Source organism: Choristoneura fumiferana, chromosome 29 (assembly GCF_025370935.1).
Source record: "Choristoneura fumiferana chromosome 29, NRCan_CFum_1, whole genome shotgun sequence".
Classification (NCBI taxonomy): Eukaryota; Metazoa; Arthropoda; class Insecta; order Lepidoptera; family Tortricidae; genus Choristoneura; species Choristoneura fumiferana.
Genome location: NC_133500.1, coordinates 10,908,026 through 10,919,680, shown reverse-complemented (window position 1 = coordinate 10,919,680; position 11,655 = coordinate 10,908,026). Strand labels below are relative to the sequence as shown.

Here is an 11,655-nt window from a genome sequence, read left to right as displayed (position 1 = left end):
AGGACATAGGATAGATTTTTTTCCCCGAAAAACTGCATAATTCCCGCAGGATTCAACGCAGATGGATCGCGGGCAATATGCTAGTGATAAAAAATAAATTGCACTGATAATTATAAGTGCGAAAGTTTGTAAGTTTGTTTGTTTGTTACTTTTTCACGTCTAAACCGCTGAACCGATTTAGATAAAACTCGGTATAAGTACTGAGTAAGCCGTGGTGGCCTAGTGGTTTGACCCATCGCCTCTCAAGCAGAGGGTCGTGGGTTCAAACCCCGGCTTGCACCTCTGAGTTTTTCGAAATTCATGTGCGGAGTTACATTTGAAATTTACCACGAGCTTTGCGGTGAAGGAAAACATCGTGAGGAAACCTGCACAAACCTACGAAGCAATTCAATGGTGTGTGTGAAGTTCCCAATCCGCACTGGGCCCGCGTGTGAACTATGGCCCAAGCCCTCTCATTCTGAGGGGAGGCCTGTGCCCTGCAGTGGACGTATATAGGCTGGATGATGATAAGTACAGATAGTTTGTGTCCCGTGGAAGGACATAGTATAGTTTTTATCGCGGAAAATCGCGTAGTTCCCGCGGGATAGCGATAAACGAATTCTACACGGACGGAGTCGCGGGCAACAGCTTGTAATAAAAGTGGTAACACATGTCTAGATATTATAGTACTATGTCTGTTAAAAAAATGTTAGAGGTTCCATCAAACTTCATCATTGAAGTGTACATTATACGAAGTTGAAGTAGAGCAGCCTCTGTTTCGTACCGCGAAAGCAGATGCACCGATCTACTCACACTAGCATAATGTAAGTACATATCAGTTAATCACTCTGGTATATAAGCTAAGGGAATCTCGACGGAGCATCATTCGCTTTCTGAACTTTGGTTAGACGAACTAACTTGGTCTAATTTAAAATTTGGGCTGATTAAAAATTAAATCATCGTCTAGAGTTTGGGGTGATTGAAAATAGCATAGTCAATTTTGGACATCCTGGTGTTGTGGCAGTGTCAGAAAGGGTGTGAAAGTGAAATTTGTTTTTTTTTTTGTTGTGTTTGATAAAATGAGGGTAAGTAACTTTGTTTGGTTTGATAAGTTCAATTAAAAATATAGGTATATATTGATTTCAGACATCATTATGGTCCATATATTACTTAGTAATTCTAATTAGTTAGATACACACAGACGGACATTGACAGTTAGGAAGAGATGGAATCGTCCTATTGTAAGGCTGCGCCTCCACCAGAGATGTGCGAGGTGGTTGCATATTTAAATAACGAAAGTTAAAATATCGACTGTATCGAAATATTGAAAATTAATATAACGAAAGTTTATATTGTCGAATGGTTAGATAACCTACGTCCAATATATTGAAAATATTATTTATCTACAAAAGTGACATCGAAAGATATAAATATCGAAGTTCAAAATATCGAAGTACAGAGTATCGAATATCCTATGTATGAACTATCACATGACAGGGTCGATGGAGCTCCGCTTCGCGGAGCTCCTATTCCGCTTAGTTAAGGCGCTTCGAGCCTTGACGCAATACTAACCTAACCTAACCTATTGAGCATGAATTATCAAAAATATTTGGTTCGGTTAGGTTAGAACTGTGACCACAACTATAAATGACTAGATTATGTAAAATTAATGCTATTAAGAGAAAGGAGCAATAAATAAAGCAGATTTGTATGTACGATATTTTAATTTTCGACATTCAAATATGTTGACATTTACAACTTAGATATATTGGTTATCGACATACTCATTCGATACTTTAATCAATCGATATTTCAATCTTAGACATTTTGACCACATAGGTATAACAACTTTCGATATTGTGATACAATCGATATTATCATTTTCGATATTTTGAACATCGACATTTTAATCGTAGGTATTTTAATTTTCGATATTCAAATATGTAACCGTGCGAGGATGTGTTGCGAGGAATGTGTTTTTAACCCCCGACGTAAAAGAGGGGTGTTATAAGTTTGACCGCTATGTGTGTCTGTCTGTGGCACCGTAGCTCTTAAACGGGGGGACCGATTTGGATGCAGTTTTTTATTTATTAGAAAGCAGGTTTTCCAGCTATGGTTCTTAGACATGTTTTATCAAAATCGGTTTAGCCGTTTTTGAGACATTGAACTTTGAAGTGACAAAGTAGAGGGTTTTCCAACTTTGTGTTGGTTAGATTAGGTTATTCATGAACCAATAGAAAACCTTTATTTACCTATCCTCAGCTTAGCTGTTTCCATAAGAGCTGTGCTGTGCGAGGTTAGGTAAATGAAGAATTTCTATTGGTTCATGAAAAACACATTGATCGCGACACAACCTCGCCCTCGCACATCTCTGGTGAAAACGAATCCTAAAACCAGGTACGGCACGGGTCTAAAAATACGGACATGGCAAAGGTTAGGTTCGCCATTATTGATATTTGATGATACGATCAGTCAGCGAGGAAAAATTATAATAATAATATTGATAAAAAAACTTTAGTCGGTTTTCAATTTAAATGATTTTTGCTGACTAGTGACTGTCAAATTTCAAGTCCATTTAAATCTATAAAAAAAAAACTTTCAAACAACGCACTATGCCCATGTGAATAAAGTCACCGTCTATCGATCATCTCTTTTCGACGACCGGTACCCTTAGTGTAAGTTTTCGGTTACAAAATACGTCTCGATCGCGTTCGCGTTAAAGTCTCAATTTATATGGAAACACGAACAGCGCCTCTAGTGGACTTTTTGCGATGTTCGTGTTTCCTTACATTGAGATTTTAACGCGAACGCGATTGAGACGTATTTTGTAACCGAAAACTTACACTAAGGGCACGGATGACCAAGTGGTTAGAGAAACTGACTACGAAGCTTGAGGTCCCGGGTTCGATTCCCGGCCGGGCAGATATATGTATGAATAATACAACAGTTTGTTCTCGGGTCTTGGATGATTAATATGCATTTAAGTATGTATTTATCCATAAATAACTATGTGTATCCGTTGCCATAGTACAAGCTTTGGTTAAGAGTAGTTTGGGACTAGGTCAATTGGTGTCAAGTGTCTCATGATATTATTTATTATTATTAATATTAAATACTAGATATTATCTCCTGAAACATTGTGCCAAATTATCATCTCTACTAAGGTTAAATTACAAAACCTCAAAATGGACCCCATTTAATTTTATAATTCATTTAGAAATAATCAATTATCAGTTCATTCCGATAATTTGCTGTAATCATAAATCAAGTTTTAAAAAGTTGAACGGCACTTAATCAAAATCATTTTTTTTATATATCTATTATATATAGACCATGGGGCTTTTAATTCAAGGTTCGATTCTACCCAAAAAATTAAGCTGCTTTTGTTTTGTAACATTTTCAAAAACTTAAACTTAGATCATTTATTGTTATATCTGTAACTAAATATAAAATTAATAAATACACATGTTGTTTCAGTACATCGCGGCCTGTTTGATGCTAGTAGCGACAACTCTAGCAGAACCCCCTGTAGACAACAGGTAAGTTACTGAGGAATCCTAAATCAAAAGAAAAAATAACATACAGTCGAATTGAAAACCTCCTTATTTGCAGTAGCTTAAGAACTTTTACAGTCCACTCGATCTAGCGGTCATTTAGGGAAAGATTTAGGGACAGTAAGACGGACTGCATTCCAACTGCAACGTAGCCGCAACTGCCGAATGCTCATACATTTTTTTCGCAGTCAGCGTGCATTGCGCGAAGATTATTATTTCAAAGTTCAATATCTCAAAAACAACTAAACCGATTTTTATCAAACATCCATGCGTTTAAGCGCTACGATGTCATAGACAGATAAACATTAGCGTCAAAATAACACCCTTCTTTTTGCGTCGCTGGTTAAAAAGAAAAAGAAAAGAAAATTGTAATGCCGAAACTAGCAAAAAGGACCTCAGTGTGATGCCACGGCTTTGTTTTAGTTTTAGTTCTTTTTTTATTTTATTTGAATGTTAAGTTTAGTATACTTTTATTTTAATTTAATTTAATTGTTATTCACTGTTTTCTTATTGTACCTAAGTATAATAAATTATTTACTTTAATTTAGTAACAATTCCTTTGTTTAGATACCTCCCTCCCCAGCAAGATTTCAGTGGTAGGAATTCCCCCCCCTTCCCAGAGCTATGGCCCACCCGGTTCCGGTTCTCCGAGACAAACTGACGCCGTGTTTGGGTAAGTGATAACATTAAAATGACGACAGATAGCTCAGTGGTTAGAGAAGCTTGAGGTCCGGGGTTCGATACCCGTCGGGGCAGATATTACATAATTAGGAAAGTTGGAATAACTTCCGCATTGTCATTTTAAAGTCGCAACTTTTCATTTCGCAACTGTTCAATATTTCTGAAACAGTTAATATTTCAGGATTTTTATAAAACTAACCTCACACACACACAACACACAAATAACACGCCTGTATTCCCAAATGGGGTAGGCAGAGCACACGAAACGTTACCGCTTCGGAGCCACTTTTAGCAATTTTAGGTTTTAAGTTTGACAAAAACGGTACAATAGTGACAGGTTGCTAGCCTGTCACCTACGATATATACCTTAACCTATATCCTCATTCCTCAGTCGCCTCTTACGACATCCACGGAAGAAATGGAGAGGTGTAATTCTAACCCGACACCACACGGGATAAGTCGCAACTTTTCATTTCGCAACTGTTCAATATTTCTGAAACAGTTAATAGTTCAGGATTTTTATAAAACTAACCTAACCTAACCTAAAGGGCTCTACACGATGGCCCTGAAATAAATCCTGAAATATTTACAGTTTTAGAGTTTGCGAAATGAAAAGTTGCGAAATGAATCAAGTTGCCAAACGTTACGTTGCGAAATTAACGGATACCGACAACTCTTCACTTCCATCCAACGGTGACCCGTAACTCTCACGATGTCGTCAATCCTCCTAGTGGGAGGCCTGGCAATGCTTCGTCACCCGGGTCGTGGTCACTCAAGGACTTTTCTCTCCCAACAGTTGTTCTTCGAGCGATGTTTGCTACTTCAACTTGCATGTTTTACCAGTTATGTCGATGACTTTAGTTCTTTGTCAAATTTCCTTCACTAAGAAGTACTCTTAAGGTCTGCGGCAGATGCATGCTTGCAAATTCTTATTCAATTGCACTTTGATTGCATTTTAAGTGTACCTAGGTCGGTTTCAACCGCTAATTTCATGGCATGTTCTACTTTGGTCATGTTAATAGCTGTAGGTATTTTGAAACTTAAGTTTAAAACAACTCACATTTTGTGTGTTTTATAATCTGAAGCTAGATCTGTATCTAGCTGCCGACAGGGGAAGTTGGAAATCCAAGGGACATGCCTTTGCCCAACCATGCGACATAGGAAATAACTAAATAAAAAAAACTTTGTATTAATCAGAATTTAACTAACAACAATTATTGTTCGATACAACGCCATCTAAAGTTCATCTGCTGAACTAGATAGCTTGCTAATTAATAAAAATGATCGATGCCCGTTGACATTCATGAACCTCATTAATTACAAAATAAAACACAAAATGTGGTGGCGCTAGTATCGCGCATCAATATAAATAAGGTTTTTTTTAAGTTTGTTTGTCACTGTTCCATTGCAATCGCCTTGGGAGTAAAAAGGACAAAAACCAACCGATCTCTCATTTCGGGCACCCAATTTTACAACAATTTATGTTTAATTATTTGTTTAGCCGGTGAAATTACTGTCACTTGAGGTATCCCATCTTAGACCTCTAGGTTGGCAACGCATCTGCAATACCCCTGGTGTTGCAGATGTTTATGGGCGGTGGTGATCTCTTACCATCAGGAGACCCACTTGCTCGTTTGCCATCCAGTTGAATAAAAAAAATAGTTTTTTTTGTAATTTCTTTATTGTTTTGATTTTATCGTAATTGTAATTAAGCTTTTAGTAGTTTTTAATGAACTTTGCAGCTTTTATAAGATATGTTATAAGTTCCTAGTATTTTGTAATTTTCTATTTGACATTAAATTTGGACTATGTTTACTAAAATAATAAAAATGCAATAGACAGATTCATAGTTAAAAATAAATATTAAATACTAATAAACAAAGCAAAGAACCACTAAAAAAATAACAACATAGTTAGATTACAAACTTATTCTAAACTTAAAGTGGGAAGAAAAAACTACAACAAGAACAAATTATTAATAATGATGAAACCTGCACAAACCAGTGACGCAATTAAATGGAGTGCGTGAAACTTCCAAACCGCACTAGGTCCTCGGTCCAAGCTTTATCATCCTGAGGGGAAGCCTGTGCCCAGCAGTGGAACATAGACTAAAATGATAATGACGATGATTCTTTGAGGTTCAGAAAGTCGCATTTGGAACAGATTTTATTTTTTACGTAGAGTACCCACTACGAGTAGTCTATCTTTATTGTTCCAAGAAAGTAAGAACCATCGCTAGAAACCCTAAATTCAAATAAAAAACCGCATTCAAATCGGTCCGCCTGTTTAGGAGCTACGGTGCCACAGACAGACACACTGACACACATAGCGGTCAAACTTATAACACCCTCTTATTGCGTCGGGGGTTAAAAACTCAGAGATGCAAGTCTAGACTCGAACCCACGTCTTTCTGCTTGAAAAGCCGTGTCAAACCACTAAGCTAGTACCATGCACGGCTACACAATACAAATCTTTCAATAAAAAGTTTTATTTGCATTGAAAAAGTATCAAGTGCCTTCTAATTATCTTGAGCATTGAAGCCCAATGGTACAGTTTCGGGGTCAAGTAGAACAGCTCTTATACAATGAAAGAGCGGCCTTGACTTTGACAGGTTTGGTACAGTCGGCAACTTAAGTGACTTGAGACGTAAATTTAACTTTTTTTATTAAATTTTTATTACAAGCTTTTTTATTGATTAAAATTTGTATTGTCATCAAAAGCAAGTTTTCCATCCAAATAATACTTTTGATGAGTGTCAAAAGTGCCTAGGCCCTAGAGTAAGGGTAGGGTAGGGTAGGGTACAGTTTCGAACATTTCATTATAGTCATATTACTTCTGAATCAAAACATTAACATTATCTAGGGGTAATGAGAGCCCGAGAGTTTTTTGTTGTGTGTACATTACCATACCAATTTTCAAGTCGACCACCAGAAATTCACTTCCAGATTAATGTACTATTACCTTATTTACTTACTAAGGTATTTCACTATTGTTAGGGTTACGTACCTCGAAAGGACAAAACTGAACCCTTATAGGATCACTTTGCTGTCCGTCCGTCCGTTTGTCAAGATCCTTTTTTATTCATATTTCTATAATAATATACAGGATATTGTAAATTCAACAGTTGTCAAATACCGTATTGTGCAAAATTTCAAGTCAACCCAACCAGTGGAAGTGGGTCAAAATGAACTTGCAAGATTTGGCCCACCAACAACAAACAGTGCAAAATAAATAACGTTATAAATAAGGTTCTCTTAATCAGAAAAATATAATCGGCAAAGAAAAACGGGGGGGGGGTTTGTTAATGTTACTCCTTCACGCTAAAATGGCTGCACGATGTAATTTTAAATGTAAATAGCGAGACATCTATCTAAATAATACATACGCTACTTTTTATCTCGATATTCCCGCAGGAATTTTATAAAATCACGGTAGTTCAATTCAACTGCTGCGTCTAATAATTTACGCGTGCGAAGCCGCGGGTCTACACTAGTAACTGATATAATAACTTGGCCATCTGATCTTCAAATACATCAACTTGTGGTGACGACTGTACATTCGACGCGAGAACTACATCATAATGATCACGATCGAATTATTTAACTGAATGGCTGCGCGAGCACATCCCGTAATTTGTATGGTTTAGAAAGGTATCACGATTCGCCTGTTAACCGAGCTATAATATAATATATAATTGGCTATTTTAGGTTCCTCGAAGAGGTGCTGATTTTTTTTTATAGACCTGAGGTCATATTGTTCAACGCACTTGAAATCGCATTCCATTTCACCATTTCTCTCTATCACATGGTATCAGACGAAGGCAGAAAGAGATGGTGAATGGGATCGCGAACGTCATCGTATTAGACAATACGGACTCCGATCTTCAAGAAAAGGGGACGGCAGCTTTTTAATTTTTTTTCCGTTTAGTGTTTTTTTTGTGATCGAAATGACAGCGACAGTATTTGCGATATTCGTTTAATATTGATTGCTTGATTTTAGTTACTTTCAATCGTAAATGAAACATATATTTTTCTCCTTTTAACCATAAAAAAAAATCAATTAGTAACTGCCTAGATAGTTTAAAATTTCTAACTAACTATCAATACTCAAATTCGCAAAGTGTCTATATCTCAGATGCAAATTATTAACTTTCTGACATATATTTATTTATATACTCTCTTTCAGAAACCGTCCATCTTCAACCTATGGAGCTCCGCGTTCAAGTTCCCGTCGCCCCTCCAACCAATACATACCTCCCCAACAACCTTCAAACCAGTACGGACCCCCCCAATCTAGAACCCAGCAACCTTCCAACCAGTATGGACCACCTTCATCCAGAACTCAGCAACCTTCCAACCAATATGGACCCCCTTCGTCTAGATCTCAACAACTTTCCAACCAATATGGACCACCTTCGTCCAGAACCCAACAACCTTCTAACCAATACGGACCTCCTTTATCCCAATCCCGAGCTCAACAACCATCTAATCAATACGGAGCCCCATCCCAATTCAGAAACCAACAGCCAACCAATCAATACTTACCACCCCAGTCAAGAAACCAACAACCTTCTAATCAATATGGACCCCCTCAACCTTCTAACCAGTATGGACCCCCGCAACCCTCTGCTGAGTATGGAACACCGTCCCAATTCAGAAGCCAACCCTCTAGCCAATACGGTGCTCCTGCCCAGGAAAGGACGCCATCAAATCAGTACGGAGCCCCGAGGCAAGGAGGTGCCCCTTCTTCGCAATATGGAGCCCCTGGGTTCGGGACCCCGTCACAAGAGTATGGAGCACCTGGTGTCGGAAGTAAGGAAGCTAATTAAATTGTTATTCACTCCTTCGATCGATCATTTACATGTTTTTATAATGGTTACACAAGCACAGTGCAACAGGTGGCATTAATATCTGCCGCAAAAATATGACACGGCCAACCGTAAAAATAAATTCGTATCAGTCATGCACGCTTTGCCGTGTCAGATATTGGTGCTGGTAGTGCACAACAATACGATTATAATCCTTTAGATATTGCATCTCACTTCTCTTCGGTGACTTAAGTTCTTCGGCGAATTGCCTTGTAAACGTAATGCCTGACATTTATCTGAACTTATTATATCAGACAAAGTCCCTAGCTTAAACAGAACACGTCTCTTATAGGTCAGCAGTACTCTGGTGACTTCGGTGCTGGTCAGAGCAGGCAGTACCTACCACCTGGCGCAGGCAGGGGGTACAATGGAGATGAAGATGGCAATGGGGTAAGTAATGCATTGTTTTAGAATAATAAATAGAATAGAAAACGTTTATTCGCTAATTTGCAATTATATTATAAGTAAGTACACAAAACTTTCATCTTCCACACACACAACAATTAATTGTAAATGAATTCAAAGTTTATTAAATTGTAAAAAAACCTAAATTTGCTTTTACTGAAAGTAAGCTAAATTCACCTTGTTCCTATACTGAACAAATTGTTTTAATTTCCATGTCTAATTATTTACAGCACTGAGCACTGACTTTCTTTATGTTCACTACATTTTACTATGCAACAACTTAATTGTACTCGTATGAAACTGGATCAATGCAATGCAATATATTCATAAAAACACTAAGTTAACAGATTAACCCTGAACCCTGAAGAAAATATAGCCTAAACCCTTTCATTCTGAATAGCCTGAGTCCAGCCAGTGGGATGCATATTACTGAAAAAAGATGTGCTCATTTTCTCAGGAGCCAGCCAACTACAGCTTCGAATATATGGTGAAAGACGACGCTTCTGGCAATGACTTTGGACACAGGGAGTCGAGGATGGGAGACAGGGCTGAAGGTCTTTACTACGTCGTGCTGCCTGATGGAAGGAAACAGGTCAGGGTCATACTCGTAAAATGATTGAATTGAAGAGCTTAATAATAGGGCACCGGCAATATATTTACCACCAAAGAAAAATGAAAGCCAATCCAAATAAGCAACATTTATAGTCCAAACTCAAATGTCTTGACAAGGTTGTCAACCCTATTAAGGGTTAAATTAAACATTTTATTAATAATATATATATATTGGATGATTGAAAACTTATACATATATGAATTATTTATTTTTAAAAAATGATGGCATAGTAGGTACTTTGACCTCTCAAGCGAGGATCGTGACCATGGGTTCAAACCCGGTCTCACGCCCCTGAGTTTCTTGAAATTATATTTGAAATTTACCACAAGCTTTAAGGAAGGAAATCATCGTGAGGAAACCTGCACACATCTGCGAAGCAATTCAATCGTGTGTGTAAAGTTCCTAATCCTCACTGGGCCCGCGTGGAAACTACGGTTGGGCCTTTTCACTCTGAGAGAAGGCCTTTGACTTGTAATGGGACATACATAGGCCGAGATGTGTCACTATACCTAGTGTAATAGCGCCGTTATCTTCCTTATTTGGCTTGTACGTGTTTCATCAATTATTAAAATATAAATACTTTTATTTCAAACTACCATTGCATTTACATTTCTCTAAGTTCATTTTCAAAATCGTTTGCACCACTTCCTTGTGTCACATGATGTAAGACAAGGATAGAAACTGATGGCGAATGCGATTGCGAACGTCAGCGCGTTAGACCTCTAAAACTAGCACACAACTGTTTCCAACGAATGACGTACTTGATTAACTCTTTAAATTTTACCGTTTTAGACCGTCGAATATGAGGCAGATCAAGACGGGTATAAGCCAAGAATTTCATACGAGGACACCGGCGCGGGCGCTGGCTACGACCAAAACAGCCAAAATGGTGGGTACAATCAAAATGGCCGCAACAACCAAAATGGCGGGTACTAAACGCGACGTGAATCAGCAAAAATACAAAGAAAGTTTTCTGACAAGTAAAATACCACTGGATGATATTAGTATACCTAACCTATGATCCATTTTGACATTTATGTCATGTTTGTGACTGATTTATGAAATAAATGAGTCAATCTCAAGTAACACTGTAAAAATGGACCTTGCGTCTATGGCGCCATCTACCGATATTTTGTTTGTCAGAAAGCAATAATTAAATCGACTGTTTAAAATATTTTCTAATTATTGTCGATAAGGAAGCGTCATTTGGATAATATTTGACTGCTGAATGGGCAATTTAATATATGTGTCTGTCAAAAAATGATGACTTCACGGAGGGTATTGAGCCAAGATCTCTGAAATAGAAAGAGAACATAAAAGGTGCAAACTTTGACATTTTGTCACTCTGGCTTTAAAAAGTGGATGGAAGTGGCCAATTGTCACTTTTTTGTATAACTTCATATGGATAAGGAGTGGGCAAAATGAAAATGATAGACTAAGATAAAACGACTTTAGCTGTGTCAAGGGATAACGAGCCATATTGCGAAACTTGTAAAGTACAAAACGCTTTATTTAGTTTAGTTTTATAATTTATGATAACAATTTGTTCATTTTAC

At 37.6% G+C, this 11,655-nt stretch overlaps 1 pseudogene; it reads left to right on the top strand.

The window, feature by feature from the left end:
• Positions 1-883: 883 nt before the first annotated feature.
• Positions 884-11,057, top strand: LOC141444100 (uncharacterized; annotated as a pseudogene).
• The last annotated feature ends 598 nt before the right edge of the window (positions 11,058-11,655 follow it).